Source organism: Bufo bufo, chromosome 5 (assembly GCF_905171765.1).
Source record: "Bufo bufo chromosome 5, aBufBuf1.1, whole genome shotgun sequence".
Lineage (NCBI taxonomy): Eukaryota > Metazoa > Chordata > Amphibia > Anura > Bufonidae > Bufo > Bufo bufo.
This window is the reverse complement of record NC_053393.1, coordinates 167,997,559-168,018,564: the sequence shown is the minus strand read 5'-3', so window position 1 is coordinate 168,018,564 and position 21,006 is coordinate 167,997,559. Positions and strand designations below refer to the sequence as shown.

General features: G+C 47.0%; 1 protein-coding gene across 21 annotated transcripts in view; it reads left to right on the top strand.

Moving 5' to 3' along the window:
- Positions 1-21,006, top strand: part of EPB41L3 (erythrocyte membrane protein band 4.1 like 3) — a 342,189-nt gene that overhangs the window by 125,797 nt on the left and 195,386 nt on the right. For 13 of the 21 annotated variants that reach the window (XM_040433762.1, XM_040433757.1, XM_040433763.1 and 10 more), the window contains exon 1: positions 1,446-1,590. The exons of 5 other annotated variants lie outside the window; for them this stretch is intronic. The gene's annotated coding sequence lies outside the window, so the exon portion shown is untranslated. Of the gene's footprint in view, positions 1-1,445; positions 1,591-21,006 lie in introns of those variants that run through there. 3 more of the 21 variants (XM_040433770.1, XM_040433767.1, XM_040433769.1) reach the window with 1 other exon arrangement.

Here is a 21,006-nt window from a genome sequence, read left to right as displayed (position 1 = left end):
AGACGCTCCGGGACAGTTTTTTGGTGCAGTTACATAATTCTAGCACAAATGTGGCCCAGGATTTACCACACTCCGAAGATCCGTGCGCCAGCATAGTGACTTTGTGAATCATATTGTCCGATATTATACAGTGCGGTACTATTAGTGCTGTGTGCCAGAAACAACGCAGGTGGCAAAAAACACTGGCACTTATCATGGTTTTTTATTGGTAAGAAAAAATGCCAGTGAGAAATTCATGTATGTACGGACCACAACAATAGAAACGCCAACATCGACAGGCGGGGCTCAATGGAGACAGAAACATTTCATAACATACAGAAAAGTGTGACTATGGCAGTGCCAGGTGGGTAGTAGAGACAGAGGGGATAGAGTTATAGAGTTCCTTATGGAAAAATTATAGTATGTATTCAATCCCAGCTGCCACCATCATGCCCACTGCAGTTATTGCCTTAGTGCCATACCCAGCTGCCACCATCATGCCCCCTGCAGTTATTGCCCCAGTATGAAGCCCAGCTGCCATTATGCCCACTGCAGTTACTGCCCCAGTGCCATACCCAGCTGCCACCATAATGCCCAGTTACTGCCCCAGTGCCATACCCAGCTACCACAATCATGCCCAGCAGTTTCTGCCCCAGTGCCATACCCAGCTGCCACCATCATGCCCCCTGCAGTTACTGCCCCAGTGTCAAGCCCAGCTGCCACCATCATGCCCAGCAGTTACTGCCCCAGTGCCATACCCAGCTGCCACCATCATGCCCCCTGCAGTTACTGCCCCAGCTGCCACCATCATGCCCAGCAGTTACTGCCCCAGTGCCATACCCAGCTGCCACAATCATGCCCAGCAGTTACTGCCCCAATGCCATACCCAGCTGCCACCATCATGCCCCCTGCAGTTACTGCCCCAGTGCCATACCCAGCTGCCACCATCATGCCCCCTGCAGTTACTGCCCCAGTGTCAAGCCCAGCTGCCACCATCATGCCCAGCAGTTACTGCCCCAGTGCCATACCCAGCTGCCACCATCATGCCCCCTGCAGTTACTGCCCCAGTGTCAAGCCCAGCTGCCACCATCATGCCCAGCAGTTACTGCCCCAGTGCCATACCCAGCTGCCACCATCATGCCCCCTGCAGTTACTGCCCCAGCTCCTGGGCGTGCTGCTCAGTCGCCTCCTCACTGCAGCCAGATGCTGTGCAGCAGGGGGAGGCGGAGTTGCCCGGGGCAGGACGGGGGTCCACAGGATGCTGTGCACGGGACTGCAGCCCGCGGAGAGCCAGGGCCGTGTAATGTAAGTGCTGCGGGGCAGCCCCCCGGGATAGTCAGCGCGCCCCGGTCTGTGACCCCCGTCATCTGCGGGGACAGCTCGTCTCTTGGCTCCTTGTCATTGCGGTAATTGGTGGGCTTCCCGTCCTGTGGGCGGGGCTAGTTGCGCTGTCTGGCCTCCCATTGGCTGCGGCGTGCAGTAGAGGGGCGCGCAGTGTGGTGAGGGGTAGCCGCTGCTGCAGCTGCTGCTCTGCTGTGTGCTGGGCCGGGCAGCTGACGCGTGGCTGCGCTCTGTGGTGACCCGATTCTAGCGAGCGGTGCTGAAACCAAGGTATGTGCCGCGCCGGGCGCCCGTCCTGTGCACTCCGGACCGTGCCTGTAGGCTGCAGCTGGCAGGGTAACGCGAGGTGAGGGTCTGGCCCTATTCCCGCAGCATATGCTTCACTATCAGGTTACCTCCGGATCACTTCGTGAGGTGCGGGGCAGGGGCACGCTGTGCTGTGGGGGGCACTTACCTGCCCTGCTCGCTGGGGGAGGGGGGGCTGCTCTCTGGTCACCGAGCTCATCCCCGGCAGCAGCCCGTGGCTCCTGCAATGCGGTGGGTGTGGTGATGTAGGAACTTGGGGATGTGGACCTCCGCAGTGCCAGGCATCCTCACCAGGACATATGGCTTTCATTATGCACAGCTGGACTGGGAGCAGTGTATGGAGAGGGAGTGCTAGCTGCTCGCCCAGTGCACAGCATGGGGGCACAGGCCTGGACTACTTCCCCCATCATTGCATCTTCTCTATTGCACAGTTTGCCCCTATAGAGGCTGAGGCACTTCCAAGTTTACAGAGCAGCCAGCCCATCTCCCCTGGCACCATGCACACAATGCTCTGTTCCTTGAAGCATGCCCTTATTCATGTTGACCTTTGCAGCCCCCTCCCCAGCTCCTATGGTCTCCTGAGAACGCTGGACCACTTTAACTCCTTCAGTCCTGCTTGATGCTATAGCAGCCTGTGTCTGTCGACCCTGTGCCTCGATGTACACTGTCGTTTGCTTACTGTATTGCTATGATAATGCTAGTATATATTTGCATATATACGTAGAAGTGTGTATAGAGGGATCAAATAGTAGAATCCATGGGTATATGTATTGGTTTACTATTCAGTATTTTTAAACTGCCTACTGTAAGATTATGTCACTTTTCTGAAACTTTTGTACCTTGGACCAGTGAATGATGATTACAGCTGCAGGCTGAGGTAGTCCGAATAACCGCACCCAATGTACGGTATCCAAATCTATGTGCGCCCCGTATCATATATAATCTTCGCACATCATAATTCTGTCCGATGGGCCGTGCAGGTATCGGATTTAGTAAATGACAGGGCACAATGGATGCAGACAGGGCGCATTGCTATTGCATTGGTGCGCATTGTGCCTGGCATCATTACAGCAGGGTGGGGCACCTAGTGACTGTCTGGATCTTCTGTATGATTTCACGTCTCTAATTAAGTGAATCTGACTGGTCCCTTAGCGGGCAGTGCAGGGAAGTGCTGTATACAGAAGATGGCATCTTTTCCGCATGAGTGACTAAAAGGCTGAAATCGCAGCCACCGTGTCCCCAAAGTCGTCTGCTATTCTAATGTAACATTATAAGGTTGTACACTTCTCGTCCACAAAGCTTCCACCTACCGTCACCCATTACTAGAAGTCCTTGAGCTGCTCTTGGAAGCAGTCCCTAAATGCATACTTTACTGCGATGCTGCAGCCTGAAGAGCTCGATTTGCCATTTAAGCCCCCTACGGCAGCTGTAATGTCACTTTAGGGAAACTCAAAAAACGATAATATTCGCGTTTGTTTTTTAAACGAGTTTTGCATTCTCTTATCTCAAGTAGGCTGATTTGATTGTCACCCAGGATGTTGCGTTAAAACTGAATGCGAAGAAACCCAGATTTTACTGGAGAAATGTGTAAATTAAAGGGGTTGTTCACTTTCTGGACACTTGTGATCAATGTATAGGTAAGATGATTACATGGCACTTACTAATGTAGTCTTTACTGTTATTCTTTGCTGTTTGCTATATTTTATAACCCTTGTCACCTTCTGTCCTGTCCCATAAGATGGCCACCAGACACGTCACTCCGCCTCCTCCATTGTAGCACACTGCCCCTCACTGAACGCCCAGCAGTGCAGACGGCAGATGCAGTGAGTTTGGATGGGGGAGACATCACATGGAGGTGACATGCAGTCCATCAAGAGCCATTTTACGGACGGGACCTCTGTGTGGACAGCACAAAAGGCTTGGCAAACAAGATGCATACCTTAGGAAATACAGAAAATGGCACAGAGTATTAAAAAAAGGCTATATTAGTATTAGCAATATAGTCAAATTACAAACATATTGAACAAGAGTCACAAGAAAGTGGACAACCCCTTTAAATTCTGTCTCAAGCTAAGGCTACTTTCACACTAGCGGCACGGACCTCCGGCACGCTGTTGCGGCGGGTGAACAGCCTGTCGGATCCGTTCTGCCGCTAGTGAACGTGTGCCCCTGGACTACCGCTCCGGCTCCATTGACTATAATGGGAGCGGGGCGGAGGAACGGCAGCGCATGGCGAGAGGCTGCCGGAATAAATGTCGGACATGTCGTAGTTTTATTCCGGCAGCTTCTCGCCGTGCGCTGCCGTGCCTCCGCCGGAACTCCGCCCCACCCCCATTATAGTCAATGGGGCCGGAGCGGTAGTCCAGGAGCACACGTTCACTAGCGGCAGGACGGATCCGACAGGCTGTTCCGTCGGGTGAACAGCCTGTCGGATCTGTTCTGCCGCTAGTGAACGTGTGCCCCTGGACTACCGCTCTGGCCCCATTTACTATAATGGGAGCGGGGCGGAGGCACGGCAGCCCATGGCGAGAGGCTGCCGGAATAAATGTCGGACATGTCGTAGTTTTATTCCGGCAGCCTCTCGCCGTGCGCTGCCGGAACTCCGCCCCACCCCCATTATAGTCAATCGGGCCGGAGCGGTAGTCCAGGAGCACACGTTCACTAGCGACAGGCTGTTCCGTCGGGTGAACAGCCTGTCGGATCCGTCCTGCCGCTAGTGTGAAAGTAGCCTAAGTCAACCAATAGCTGGTGTAGAGTTACACAAGAGTGTCGAGCCCTGCGACAAATGTATCATCCGCCCTGAGCCCCGGGTGCAGGTCTACCTGTCTGTAGAATGAATAATTCTGCCTCATTGTGTTTCGCCTGTAAAAAAAAACGCATTTGAAAATGAAACCACGTGCTCACAGCGTCAAAGTATAGCCTTAAAAGCCCACCAGCCGCCAGTAAATCTGAGCATCATACTCACGTCTGCAACTTAGACTAATGAATCCTTCCTTTGTGACATAGAAACCATTTCTCTCCATGGTCCTATTAGTTACAGAAATTGGTGTTTGTCCAGTAAGTAAAAGTTCAGAACGTTTTATTAGCATCTAACAACTATAAGAAAACGGAAATCCGTAGTCAGTAGTTAAAGGGTTATTTCCATCACTGACGTCTATGGCTTATCCACAAGACAGGCCATAAATGTCTGATCGGTGCATGCCCCACCTATTTCCAAGACGAAGGTCCCCAACTCCCGCATCAGGGCGGGGAATGAAGCGATTCTTCTCTATGGGAGTTACAGAAACGCCCACCTCTCTTCAGATATTTCTGGCGTCTGCTGTGGTGTCGGGGCACCCCTTATAGCAAAAGTGAAGGGTGACAACCAGTTGTCGGTTTATGGGTGCATTTCCAGAAGAAATAACAGAAAAATGGCACAAAAAAGATGCTCTAGTCTGGTTATTTCATGGGGAAGTATTTACTGAAAGAGACATTTCAGGTCCTCTCTACCACTGATGCTCCTTGCAAGCTGATACCTTTCCCCTACAAAGTGCGCCCAGGCTTCATACACCAAGCTTTCCAGCATACCAAAGTCGGAATTTTATGAAGAAGACGTTACCTGTAGGTGGGACCTATATGTCTCGAGTCATTTACCACCAGAAAACTGGAGCACATGAGACCAGACATCTACTCCAGCTCCCTCTCTGGCGTAGATGTCGTTTTATGGCGCAGGAAACTCCCGGCGCTGCAGCGGAATTATTGCCTCTCATTAAATCTGACACATTGGGGGGGTTGCATTCAGACATATGCCAGTCGTACATTACCCTCCATGTTTATAGGTGCTCGGCTCGACTTGGAAGCCCCCTCACCGTTTTTGTCATGTTCCACTATGTCAGGGAAAGTGGCTCAAACACATCCGAATACCTTGTTTTCCAGCAGAAAACGAATGCGATTAATAGATCCCTTGCCCCAGTGTCTGCAATTCCACCTCATAAAGTAGAACTGGAGGCAGAGCACTGGGTGACCTCCCCATGAGCACTGCAATGCCAATAAATCATGGCACCGCGTCCTGCAGAGGCTCAAACTTCCTAATTGTGGGCTTCTCTCTAGCAATGCAATACCTTAACGAGTAATGAGTAATGGGCACAAAATCCGTGCAAACATTTCTTGTGTGTAGTCATTCCTGCTTCTTTTCCGTCTCCGCCATGGAGCCCCCTATATACTGTATATTTAGCATGCGGCTCCAGGCTTCCTGGTGTGACCCCTTAGACTGGGTGACATTGTATCTTGTGTTTTAGGTTTTATTCAACAAATACTAGTCACCCAGTGACCAAATATCATGTCCTGTCTCCAGCCAGCTCCTACATGCTGGAGTTAAAGCGTCACTTAGTATTAGTAAGAGTGTGTGACACTGCAAGTGACATCCGTGCTCGGGGAACACAATGCACTACATTTCTCCCCCCCTCTTCTCGCCAGTAATGACGGACTTAGTATTCCACTCCCATGTAAGTTTCGTTGTCCTTTGTACAAAATTTGCTGGAAAAAACACAATTCATTGCAAATGATCTCTGCTACGGATCCGTTACAGTACTTGGTTTAACAACTATAGTGAGACAAAGAGTTGCTCTAAGGCGTTCTCCGAGCCATTAGGGAGAAGAGTTGAGCTTTCCAGCAAGGAATAATAGACTTGGAAGACGACTGCCCCATTAAAGTCGTGACATGAAATCTGATAGCGTGTGGTTTTTTTCAATTTGGCTGTCCCCAGTATATAGGCAGCTACTGTACTATGGGGGGCATTTATCAATGGCGCAGTTTTTTTCTGTCACTTCTAAGTCTGCCTTTGGCTTCTTGTGCTGCGCCAAATTCATGAGATGGCGCATGGGCTTTATAATGTGTATAATATAATGTATTGAGGTTTGTACGTCAGGGGTTACCTGATGTACGTGTGACTTGCCGCAACATTTTGTGCACTATTTACCATCTATTTTCCGAAAAAGACCTTCTGATTTCACTTCTGAAAGTGGCGTGGGAAGCCTGAAGTTACAACATTGTGCGCATATTATCTCATGCACCTAAACACGTGACAGTCTAATGTCACAAAACTGGCGTCACAGCCTTCATAAATGTCTTTACTAGAGGGAAGGAACAGCAGACTTCAAGTTCCTCAGGGTAGCAGGGGCCATCTGTCAGAAACTGCATGAAAAATGGTGAGGCCGCATGGAGACTAGACGTTTAATAGAAGGAATGGGTACAGTAAGGCAATTGCATGAAAAGGAATTCCATAAAATATTGCAGTTATCAAACTCAAGCCCTTTATGAATGGAATAAACATCCCATACTTTTGCAGGGTTAAGTCCTGTGCTACTTTGAATCTTTTAGCATTCGGTGACTGTTCCGTGAGGGGAACAGACTGCCGGAATTCACTCTACCTGGCGTACATGCCGGCAGAAAATTCTACATGCAGCAGAAAGCCGGCACATTCGCCAGTAGGCGGCCAGATACTATTAGGGTACTTTCACACTTGCGGCAGAGGATTCTGGCAGGCAGTTCTGTTGTCGGAACTTCCGGCCAGATCCGGCAATCCGGACGCAAACTGATGGCATTTGTCAGGTGGATCCATCTCTCCGGTGTTATCCGGAAAGCCGGATCCGTTTTACCGGAACACTTAATGCCGGATCCGGCACTAATACACTTCAATGTAAATTAATGCCGGATCCGGCATTCCGGCAAGTGTTCAGGATTTTTGGCCGGAGAGAAAACTGCAGCATGCTGCGGTATTTTCTCCGTCCAAAATGCGTAAGAGGGACTGAACTGATGCATCCTGAACGGATTGCTCGCCATTCAGAATGCATTAGGATAAAACTGATCATTTTATTTCCGGTATTGAGCCCCTAAGACAGAACTCAGTACGCTAGTGTGAAAGTACCCTTACAGTGAAAAGGCATCCGGCGGTGTGCAGTGGTATCTGGTATACGGTAAACTCCGGCAGTCTGTTCCTCCGCCGGAGACAAAACTACAGATGTGAACCCAGCCTTACTGTATTTGGTGTATGAAGCAGGCTGTCATAAAACAGTAAAAGAATGCTTGTGTGAGGATGAGTGCAGCCCAAACACTGCATTGTACAATAGTCTTGATGTGCTGTCCGCTGTATACATTTTATGTCTGTATCTTGTTCCTCCACTTTCCATTGAGTTCCATTAGTCATCTGCATTTAGTTGCTTCCTGTATCTCCACTCTTCTCCCTCCAAACCCCCCCCAAAAATAAAAATGTATGTGTTTATCACATTATGCTTACTTCAGTGCTTCAGTGGGAGTGGCGCCATCTTGCCGTCTCTCGGGCGCTGGACAGCGCTTGCAGTGAGTGCGACTGACACTTAACTTTACAAGAGACTGGAGATCAGGACGCGTCCTCTGCTGCCTGAGGTTCACATGACTAAGCTTCGCACCACTGCAAAAGACGTGGCGACCTTGCAATTTATCATTAGGTGTATTGAAGGACTCTCTCCCTAAATTTATAGTTGCCTCAGATTTTCAGCATATTGTTCTCGGGCCACTTACGTCCTGTAATGTAACAGACAATGCCAATATTTGATGCATGAGATCAGCTAAAAGCTCATTCTATCCAACATGCCCACTTCATTAGTAAAGACTTTGATTGGTGTCCTTTGGAATATAGATATTTCTGTGGCCAGCCCCGCCATCTCTGCTTTGACTGACAGGGCCAGGCTGTGGCAAAGCAGCGAGGGAGGGGCTGCCCACAGAAAGTGGCGGAGCTTGGGTGCAAGAAGAGCATTGGTGATGCCCTCATTGCACCTAATTTGCATATTAAGAAAAAAATGTCATAACTCGTCTCGGGAACGGAACCTTAGATCTTTCTCAGGTGAACCACAGCTATGTGTCTATGCAAACAGTTTGATAGGGAGGTCGCTGGTGACAGACTTCCTTTAAACAATGGTCGCCCTACAATGACTTAGTGTCACTTGTAATGACAATCTAGTTTTTACTGTGTTTTCCTTTGAAACTTACAACCAGCTTCAAATTTTCATTTGTTATCCTCAGGTGACATTGGTGAAATAGGGGACTCGCCATGAAAGAATTAGTTCTTCTCAGAATCAATGATAAATTATTAACCCTAATGCAAAATGTTTCTGATTATTAAATGAAGACTAATTCTAAACCCTGCAAATGAGACATATGTTTTGGCTTGCATTAGGGATCGACCGATTATTGGATTTACCGATATTATCGGCCGATATTCATGATTTTCAAAGTTATCGGTATCAGCATCTAACCTTGCCGATAATGTGTCCAGCGCTGCTTGCTTATGAGGAAACATGGCGCCATGTTCAGTGGCCAGAGTCAGTGGAGAAGGAGGGACGGAGCCCAATAAAATGAGCGGGCTCTGAAGCTGCCCGCACCACTGCCACCAATGAATGTCTAGCTAATATTAAAGCAGGAGGAGGGACAGGTGAGGGTTTACCGCTGCGCCGTCTCAGCTAGTGTGCTCGGCGAACGGTAGCAGCGGCAGCAGCCTCCTCCTCCTGTGTGTCCTCCCCAGAGTCAAGCAGCCAGCATAGCAGGTGCCTGGCTACTGTGCCCTGTGCCGGCACCCGCCTCCTGTATCTGTATTAAAAGTTAATTATCATTGGTGGCGCAGTGAGGCCCCCCCCCCCAGTATTATAGATTAAAGTAATTGGCGGCAGTGGCCACAGGGTCCCCTCTTCTTTGGTGGCAGTGGCAGTAATCCTCGGGCTCCGATCGGTTACCATGGCAGCCAGGACGCTACTGAAGCCCTGGCTGCCATGGTAATCTCCCTGCTGCTGTGTGTACTATGCAGAGGGCAGCAGGGAGACTGTGAGGTCCTATTCACCCTAATAGAGCTCTATTAGGGTGAATAGGGAATATCGGTATAAGTTATCGGCCTGAAAGTTCACAGGTTATCGGTATCGGCTCTAAAAAATCTATATTGGTCGATCCTAAGCTTGCATACAATAGTGGACATTTATCAAGACTGGCGATCCATCTGCCAGTCTTGATCTCCCTGCACAGGCGTGAGATGCAGGCGCCTCTTAACAAATACAGGCTGGCGCTGACTTCAGCTATAACTTCCACCACTTTCTGGCGACAGTTATAGTAAATGCAGTGGGCGGGGCTTCGTACCTCTGATAAGCTCCACCCCTCTTTCCTTCAGAAAAGTGGCGAAAAGTCTAAAAAGTTGCAAAGTATGGTACACATATGACGTCCATGTGCTGTCTGCATTTTTTGTGGCCGCCCAGAAATGAATGGGCTTCCATGCGATCCACAAAAAATGCGGATGGGACACAGACTTAAAACACGGTTGTGTGCATGAGGCTTTAAGACCACATCCCATTGCTGCGGCACCCTTATATAGTGCATCAGAAGGATTTTTGTAAATTATTGTTTTAGGAGCAATAAAAAGCCATTGTGGACACAGAGCGGACTCCTGGATCTGCGCAGTAGCTGTGTGCTTCATTCGCCAGTAATGTCTCTGGGGAGGCTGACGGCTGGAGAGTCATTGTGTACTTAGCTTCTCTATTGGTTTTCATTACGTTGTGGAGATGGTTCAGAAAACCTATTGCGGTTAATCGTTTTATTAGTAGTGAAATGGCTGCTAAAACAGCAAAACATATTAAAGGGGATAAGTCACCAGCGAAAGCCCTTTAACTGCCATCTATAAGATGCCCTCAATAAAGGGGATTTACTTTTCAAGCGGCCTAGGCAGCCAGAAAGCATGATATTTGCCCAAAACTTGATTGAGGGAGCTCACCTTACTTTTCTATGTGTGTTTTTTAAATTGAATTCTACTGTTTGAAGGATTTTATTGACAGGTCACTAAAGTTAGGGGTTATAGGCTATAATAAATGAAACTGGTATCTTAAAAAGGTGAAAAAACTGAGTATGTGTGTATATATATATATATATATATATATATCCATACACTGCTCAAAAAAATAAAGGGAACACTTAAACAACACAATGTAACTCCAAGTCAATCACACTTCTGTGAAATCAAACTGTCAACTTAGGAAGCAACACTGAGTGACAATCAATTTCACATGCTGTTGTGCAAATGGGATAGACAACAGGTGGAAATTATAGGCAATTAGCAAGACACCCCCAATAAAGGAGTGGTTCTGCAGGTGGTGACCACAGACCACTTCTCAGTTCCTATGCTTCCTGGCTGATGTTTTGGTCACTTTTGAATGCTGGCAGTGCTTTCACTCTAGTGGTAGCATGAGACGGAGTCTACAACCCACACAAGTGGCTCAGGTAGTGCAGCTTATCCAGGATGGCACATCAATGCGAGCTGTGGCAAGAAGGTTTGCTGTGTCTGTCAGCGTAGTGTCCAGAGCATGGAGGCACTACCAGGAGACAGGCCAGTACATCAGGAGACGTGGAAGAGGCCGTAGGAGGGCAACAACCCAGCAGCAGGACCGCTACCTCCGCCTTTGTGCAAGGAGGAACAGGAGGAGCACTGCCAGAGCCCTGCAAAATGACCTCCAGCAGGCCACAAATGTGCATGTGTCTGCTCAAACGGTCAGAAACAGACTCCATGAGGGTGATATGAGGGCCCGACGTCCACAGGTGGGGGTTGTGCTTACAGCCCAACACCGTGCAGGACGTTTGGCATTTGCCAGAAAACACCAAGATTGGCAAATTCGCCACTGGCGTCCTGTGCTCTTCACAGATGAAAGCAGGTTCACACTGAGCACATGTGACAGACGTGACAGAGTCTGGAGATGCCGTGGAGAACGTTCTGCTGCCTGCAACATCCTCCAGCATGACCGGTTTGGCATTGGGTCAGTAATGGTGTGGGGTGGCATTTCTTTGGAGGGCCGCACAGTCCTCCATGTGCTCGCCAGAGGTAGCCTGACTGCCATTAGGTACCGAGATGAGATCCTCAGACCCCTTGTGAGACCATATGCTGGTGCAGTTGGCCCTGGGTTCCTCCTAATGCAAGACAATGCTAGACCTCATGTGGCTGGAGTGTGTCAGCAGTTCCTGCAAGACGAAGGCATTGATGCTATGGACTGGCCCGCCCGTTCCCCAGACCTGAATCCAATTGAGCACATCTGGGACATCATGTCTCGCTCTATCCACCAACGTCACGTTGCACCACAGACTGTCCAGGAGTTGGCAGATGCTTTAGTCCAGGTCTGGGAGGAGATCCCTCAGGAGACCGTCCGCCACCTCATCAGGAGCATGCACAGGCGTTGTAGGGAGGTCATACAGGCACGTGGAGGCCACACACACTACTGAGCCTCATTTTGACTTGTTTTAAGGAGATTACATCAAAGTTGGATCAGCCTGTAGTGTGTTTTTCCACTTTAATTTTGAGTGTGACTCCAAATCCAGACCTCCATGGGTTGAAAAATGTGATTTCCATTTTTTTATTTTTGTGTGATTTTGTTGTTCGCATATTCAACTATGTAAAGAACAAAGTATTTCAGAAGAATATTTAATTAACTCAGATCTAGGATGTGTTATTTTTGTGTTCCCTTTATTTTTTTGAGCAGTGTATATATCTATAATATAATATTATAGACACACATATCATACTTTATAGTATGTTCTGTTAGTGTTGGGGAAACTCCATTAAAGGTGTTTCTCACTTCAGCAAATGGCAGCAGTGGCCATAACTTCTGGATAGGAGCTATGTATAATGTGATGGAAAAATGAATCCAGCCAACAAAGGAGGCAATATGGATCACAATACATTAGTAAGTGCCTGACATGGTTTTGTGCACATATATCAGTTGTGATGCTGGATGTCAATTAGCGCTGGACAGAAAAACACTGCATGTCAGTGTACAGATGCCGTATCTGTGCCCTGAAGTGCAGTGTACATATATCAGTTGTGTCCAGCTCCAGCATAAAACAACCGGCCAGGCACAACTGATCTGTCAGCAGATTTGTACCTATGAAACTGGCTGACCTGTTGCATGTGCACTTGGCAGCTGAAGCTATCGCTGTTCATATGTGCCCGCATTGCTGAGAAAAATGATGTTTTAATATATGCAAATGAGGAGCAATGGAGGCGTTGCCATTGCACCCAGAGGCTCTGCTCTCTCTGCAACTGCTGTGCCTTCTGCACTTTGACTGACAGGGCCAGGCAGGAGTGATGATGTTTTGTCTGTCTGGTCCTGTCAATCAAAGTTTAGAGGGAGCAGTAGTTGCAGAGAGAGCAGAGCCTCTAGATGTAACATCAACGCCCCCCATTGCTCCTAGAGGCTCATTTGCATATAATAAAACATCATTTTTCTCAGCAATGCGGGCACATATGAACATGGGTCCAACACAGATGTCTTCAGCTGCCAGGCACACATGTAACAGGTCAGCCAGTTTCATAGGTACAAATCTGCTGGCAGATGCCATTTTAATTTGGCATTTGGCTATAAATGTCTATAATATTTTATTCAGTACGATTTCCTGTTAGGGTTCATCCACATGGGATGGAAACTACAGCGGAAAAGTCTGCTGAAGGTTTTGCCAAGGATATGTAGCAAAAAAATATATGGCTCCATTGCAAACAAAGGGTGAAAAATTGACATAAAATGACATACTGCTAATTTCCTATACAGTATCCCTCATGATACAATATTATCAACATACAATGGTCGTTATTGGGTACCATCATAAGTTGAAACTAGACTCAACATACAATGCCTCAGACCCAGATCCAACCAATCAACACGGCCATTTCAGTGGTTAAATACCTTTACTGTTTGTCTAGTAGCTCCTCTGTGGTACAACATTTTCTGTACTGCCCCCTGCCTGTGCCAGGATGCCTTGCTCCTTTGGGCACCAGTTAAGCTGCGCCTCCATTTTATTTTTCTGGTACATGTATTTACTATGTAAAACTCTGAAAGAAGCTCCTGCCCTCACCATAGAAAGTCATTTACTGCTGCCAGCATCTATTACTGTATCTTACTTAAGGACTTGCTTTATCTGTCTTGGGTTATCTGCTTATTTTTCTTAAAACCTCAAATTTTTTGAGATGACATTTTGGGGCTTTGGAACCAATTACAGATTTTCCATAAAGTTATGGACTTGAGGGAGCACTGTACACACTGCCTGTCAATTTACACTGTGGTTTTTGTATGCTTAAAATTTAATCTGCTGCATATTCGCCATATGTGAACGTACAAACAGGGTCTACTGAGTCCCAGGGTTTTAGGAAATGCCAAGTGGTGATGTGATCTTAATAGTTTTGTGTGTTACGGGGCTCCTACCTGGATATTGTCACTCCCCAGGGTTAGGCTCCGCAGCATGCAAGGGAGCTGTAGTTGGAGGAATAAGTCGAATCCAGGTGTGGTAAAGTTCAACGGTTTTACCTGAATAAACTTGTGTTATCTAAACAATGCTAGATCCTTCTCTTGGCTCCAGCAGGCTAAGGGTAAACTGGCAGGTGAACTTGAATACCTTATTTTTTCTCTCTCTGCTATGCTAATCCCTGGTTTCAGTCAGGTTACTGGACTTTCTGACAGTTCTGGTACCTTTGAGTCGAAGTGCTCTACGAGCTGCCTCCCCTGGAAGGCTCCTGCTGCAGGATGGGGGGCGTTCCCCTCACTACGCCGTATTGTCTCTTCTCCTTCCAACTCTCAACTCCACTATAGCTTCCTGTATCCTCACCCTTGGTAGGAAGCAGGGCTAGCCTACTTCTGCCTAAAAGGGGGAGAATAAGTTCCATTCTATCTAAAGATCTCTCTCTGCCAGATACACTGCCACTTTCTGGACAACCAGGTACTTTGCATGAAATACAATACATAAATTACATAGCAATATTGTTAAGGCACAATATCTAAGGATCTGGAATGAAATACACAGATGACATTATTGGTTAGCCTATTAGAGACAGTAGCAGGTTGTCGGAATAGTAGTGCCTGTTCTAGGGTACTACATCAAGTGAATGGGTCCGCATCCGACCTGCAAAAAATGCGAATCGGATGTGGACAAAAAATATATGTATATGCATGAGCCCTTCTATGCAGTATGTTTCTTCACCCCCAAAATACACTAGCTCCAAACAAAGTAACTGCTGTGTATGACCTTAGAAATACACAGCACATGAACAATCCGAATAACTATTTTATTGATTACATATCAAATAACATTTAAAAACCAGTAGCTGCGGCATCCATATACAAAAGAAAAGAACCACTATGGATATATTTATATATATATATCTCTTAGAAAAGACCCATTGATGAATAGTACTAATATGTAGTGCCCATCCCCACCGTATTATGTTTCTTGCTTCATGCCTTATAGATGTGATTCAGGCATTCCTCCTTTGCAACTTCTCATGTAAAACTAGTAATAGTTTGTATATGAAAATTTAGTGAAAGTAGTCGAGATGGTTATCCACAACCCATATTGAGATCTTAAAGGGCTTCTACCACCAGATTTGGTCCTATTTAGCTGACTGACACTAGCGATGTGCTAGTGTCAGCAGTCCATAACAGTTTTCTTACTTATCATCTGTCTGCTGCCGTTCACCTTAAAAACGTACTTTTATAGATATGCTAATGAGCCTCTAGGTGCTATGTGGGCGTCATTAGCACCTAGAGGGCTCCGTCCACTAACCATTTCAGCCGCCCATTGCGTCCCTCCAGCCCGCCCCGCTCCTGTTGATTGACGTGAAACTTCTCAGTATCTCGTACCAATTCCCGCGCCTGCGCTTCTGTATTCTCCCGGTGTCGGCTTCCTCACTGCGCCTGCGCCAACTACGTTACAGTGAGGAAGCCGGCACCAGGAGCGCAGCATTCACTCACTGCGCTGAATAGAGAAGCGCACGGCGCAGGCGTGGGAATTGGTACGAGATACTGAGAAGTTTCACGTCAATCAACAGGAGCGGGGCGGGCTGGAGGGACGCGATGGGGTGCTGAAATGGTTAGTGGACGGAGCCCTCTAGGTGCTAATGACGCCCACATAGCACCTAGAGGCTCATTAGCATATCTATAAAAGTACGTTTTTAAGGTGAATGGCAGCAGACAGATGATAAGTAAGAACACTGTTATGGACTGCTGACCCTAACACATCGCTAGTGTCAGTCAGCTAAATAGGACCACATCTGGTGGTAGAAGCCCTTTAAGGGCCTTTTTCTATTAATGAGCTGATTATCGGCCGAACAAGTGTTTTTGATAATCGTCTCACGCACAAGGCCCTGCTATTAGCCGGGAGCAAACACTTGTTTGTCGGCGGATTGCTTCTTTTCTGCAGCAGTAGAAAAGAATGTCTCTAGGCGGTACCTGTCCCCATGTAAACGGGGGATATGCTGCTGGTGATGATGGAAACTCATGAACGCACGCACAGTCGGAGGTTATGAACCCACACTATTCGCCAGTGTAAAATTTCCTTTTGTGCCAATCGACAGCACATTATTTTTATTCTCCAAAGGCCTCATGCACACGACAGTTTTTTTTTGCAGTCCGCAAAACGGATTTCCGTTGTTCTGTGATCTGTAACCGTTTTTTCATCCATGGGTCTTCCTTGATTTTTGGAGGATCCACGGACATAAAAAGTGAAAGAAAAAAAAGTCAAGTTTGCATTGTAAATGATAGGAAAAACGGACACGGATCACGGACGCAGATGACTATCTTGTGTGCATCCGTGATTTTTCACAGACCCATTGACTTGAATGGGTTAGTGAACCGTTGTCCGTGAAAAAAATAGGACAGGTCATATTTTTTTCACGGACTGGAAAAACGAATCACGGACGCGAAAGCCAAACGGTGCATTTTTCGATTTTTCCACGGACCCATTGAAAGTCAATGGGTCCGCGAAAAAAAACGGAAAACGGAACAACGGCCGCGGATGCACACAACGGTCGTGTGCATGAGGCCAAAGACATACTGATAGGGAAGTCAGATTGTGAGCCCCATTGGGGACAGTTGGGGACTCCAGCTTTGTACAACTTTGTAATTGTATGAAGCAATAATACGGAACCCATAGAAGCCCTGTATATCTCTGAACACTTCCTCCTTTGTTCTGTGCCATCCTGTTGGTGAACCTTGATATACCGCCACATTTTATGATGAGTTCTCTGTCATAATTAATTGTGTTCTAGAGCAATGTTTCTTCACCTGCAATACACATTATCCAAGGAGTACACACCACAGATCCAGGGGATACACGGCAAGCACCCCCATCATCCACACCAGGTGGTTAGTATGTACTTTCCCATGAGCAGAAGGCTGGAGTCCCGCCGGCTATTGCAGCAGCGGAGAGCTGCCAACGACCTCCCCCAGTGCCCTTAGTGTCAACTCCCAGTCGGTCTGCTGCTCCCACTGCCGCATATGCAGAGATAGCTCCAGAAGAGCCAGCTGTGCCATGGCAGCATAGGAGAGAGGAGGGGAACTGCACTGGATTTGGACACAGAATGTGGCGCAACGGGTAAGTGGGTGAGTTAACACTCACTAGTTTGCATGGCAATCTTCTGAATGAAACTTGTTTCACAGCAGTGTTCATGGATTTATTGACGTCTCATTAAACAACCTAGTCTCCTAGTTCATAATACATAGTACAAAGTAGTTTAGTTTTGGTAATTGTGCCATCCATAGTACCAATAGTACCAGCCATAGTGCTTCTAGCTGAATGGCTAATCTGTCCATATACTCAGTGATAATTCCTCCCTTCTGCTTAATTGTGCAGATTTGCCATTCTACAGCTTTCCAAACATGGTAGCATGTGGGGGTATGCTGGAGATCAAACTACATATATAGCATATACGGTTGTCCTGATATTATATTTATGTACGTATAGTGTATGCAGAATGTATGTACCAAGTGTGGCCTCCATTACATCCCCTACCACAAGGAGACATTATTCTGTATGAGGGGGCCACAAGGAGACATTATACTGTATGGGTCAGCCACAAGGAAACATTAGGCTACTTTCACTCTTGCGTTCAGAGCGGGTCCGTCTGATGTCTGCACAGACTGATCCGCTCCTATAATGCAGACGTTTGGATCCGTTCAGAACGGATCCGTCTGCATTATAGCTTAGAAAAATTTCTAAGTGTGAAAGTAGCTTCAGACGGATCCGTCCAGACTTTACATTGAAAGTCAATGGGGACGGATCCGTTTGAAAATTGAGCCATATTGTGTCATCTTCAAACGGATCCGTCCCCATTGACTTACATTGTAAGTCTGGACGGATCCGTTTGCCTCCGCACGGCCAGGCGGACACCCGAACGCTGCAAGCAGCGTTCGGGTGTTTGCTTGCTGAGCGGAGCGGAGGCTGAACGCTGCCAGACTGATGCATTCTGAGCGGATCCGCGTCCACTCAGAATGCATTAGGGCAGTACGGATGCGTTCGGGGCCGCTTGTGAGAGCCTTCAAACGGAGCTCACAAGCGGAGCCCCGAACGCTAGTGTGTAAGTAGCCTTATACTGTATAGGGCCCACAAGGAGAAATAATACTGTATGGGTCAGCCACAAGGAGACGTTATACTGTATGGGGGCAGTTAGAAGGAGACGTTATATTGTATGGGACAGCCATAAGGAGATATTATACTGTATGGGGCAACCACAAGTAGACGTTAAACTCTATGGGGCAGCCACAAGGAGACATTATACTGTATAGGGCCCACAAGGAGAAATAATACTGTATGAAGAAGCCACAAGGAGACGTTATACTGTATGGGGGCAGTTAGAAGGAGACGTTATATTGTATGGGACAGCCATAAGGAGATATTATACTGTATGGGGCAGCCACAAGGAGACGTTATACTCTATGGGGAAGCCACAAGGAGACGTTATACTGTATGGGGGCAGCCACAATGAGATATTATACTGTGTGGGGCAGCCACAAGGAGACGTTATACTCTATGGGGAAGCCACAAGGAGACGTTATACTGTATGGGGGCAGCCACAAGGAGATATTATACTGTGTGGGGCAGCCACAAGGAGACGTTATACTCTATGGGGAAGCCACAAGGAGACGTTATAATGTATGGGGCAGCCACAAGGAGACGTTATAATGTATGGGGCAGCCACAATGAGACGTTCTAATGTATGGGGCAGCCACAAGGAGACATTATACTGTATAGGGCAGCCACAAGGAGACATTATACTGTATGGGGCAGCCACAGGGAGACATTATACTGTATGGGGTCCACAGGTCTTGTGGCCACCATACAGTAATGTCTTCTTGCTCGTGTATGGGGGACTCATTATTCCCTCATGCCTGCTATTAGAGATCAATGTGCTGACACCCTCCGTGACCCGGCCCGGTTATATTCTATGTTTTAGGGTCTCTCACTCCTCTTCCTCTGGGCTGGACACTCTTTGCAAGCCAGGAATCAGGCGAAGTGGCGAGGAGGGAGTCGGAGTCTGGAGAGAAATTTCCAGCTGCCGCCTTGCTCGTATGCTATGATTCCGGCGTCAGATGTCTGTTGGCGGAGCGTTTGAATATAGGAGCAAGGATATGCCGGGGGCCACCGCTGTTGGAAGCAATGTGTTTGTATTCAGTGATATGCAGGGGCGAGCAAACGCAGATTTAGAAGCAGTCAGCACACCTGACCGCTCATATGACGTCACAAAATACAGCAATTAGGAAACAGCGATATCGCCATATCGCTATTTCTTAATACTGCGGTATATCGTTGCCACCAGTATATCGCTCAACCCTAGTTCCTACAAGCGCTTATTCACGATTATCTGTCCGATTGTCGACCAGTGTAAAGAGGCCTTTTATTTGACACTGCAGTCTGGACATTGATGTACATCTGGGTTGAGGTGTCAGCATATCCCACTGTTCACATCTGTCCTCCATGTGGCAAAACTGAAAGCTAGCTGAAAGGGCTGGGGGCTAATTGAACCTGCTCTATCTCAGGCTGTATAGCAGCTAGAGATACGAGACAGGTCTTGTTTTAAAGCTGAGAATCTTGCGACGCTAGGTCTGCAACAGCTGGAGAGAGTACATTTAGAAACCAGGTTTATAGTGACAGCTATTGATATATGGAGCTCTAACTTCACCCAGCTGTATCCTGGGCTGTATTGTGGTCCAAATTGCTTAAATTCTTAGCTTTAAACAAGACCTGTCTACTGATGTGCCACCCGGCATGGACGTATGAGATATGTACTTGGCAGCAAAATAGTTAAACAGACCTTGGAACATTGATTTAGGATATAAACCGAATCTACACCTATCCACAGACAGCTTTTTGGGAAATGCAAGCAATTTATTTTTTATTCTTTTTCGTTTTGCTGGTTGCCATAGCAGCTGGTGAACCTTGAGGGAGAAGAGTACATCTCCCACTAATGGCAGCTAGGCATTATGTTCACACCTAGCAGATTTGTTGCAGAAATGTTTGTGACTGAAAATCAGTGATCTGAATGGGATAGTTTTGGCCAGAAGCACATGGCAAGTCTCGTTCAGATAAATGGGACAGTCGCAAGCATTTCTGCAACAAATTTGCTGTGGCTTAATATACCCTAACGGAGACAACCTGATTATAGTAATGATGGTGCAAGCTATTTTGTTGTAAGCAAGTAGACAATGTCAGAAATAAATGCTGTATCGCAATAAATCAACTTTGCACTAAACCCGACTTATCAAAATAAGTGATTATTTTATTCCATGTGAAAGAATAAGTCAACTTTAATTCCTTGCTCTAGCCAAAGGGGAAGTGATTGTAATTAGAAATATGCCAGTGTTAATATTTCAACAATGATCAAACTGTATTTACCTACACATTTAATTTGTATTGTACACTGCAGGCAAAATGTCCTCAAGGGGAAGGTTATCTGAGACGCTCCTCAAAGAAAGGAGTTTTTTTACATTGACATCGACGTGTGCATCCTTTGTTTATGCCGCATTTTCACCCTGCTTTTCTGCAGATGTGGTGCTGCAGTGAATGTGATTTTATTATATTTATTTTATTATATTCTTTTAGCACAACACAGGAAAAAAAAGGCAGTTTTTTAGGGATCTACTGGATACTCTAATTATTCTATGTAATTTATTTTTCAAATTAACAATGGGTGGATGGTTTTCTGGTTATAATTTTTGGATGTCACAGCATATATAACAGTTCCTGCTCAGAGTCTTTAGCTCCCTTTCTGTCTGGACTTTTAGCACAGTTAAGAGTCTCTCTTAACACTCTGTAACACCAGCAGTCAGACCAGGATGGTGCAGGGTTTCTGACTCATTTACAGCAGCACACCTATGCTATCCCAGTAGAGTTGATGTTCAGGGCCTCTCGTATTTTACTAATCAGTACGCTGCTGCTCTGTTTGCATGTTTATCTAGGCCTATGAAGAGAGCTGTCATTCCAGTCCTCCACCTGTTAGTGTAATGAGGATTACCTTGCAGATAAATCCTTCTCTGTGCAGATTCTTTTTTTTCTACACTCGTCTCTGTTTGTCCTTTTGTG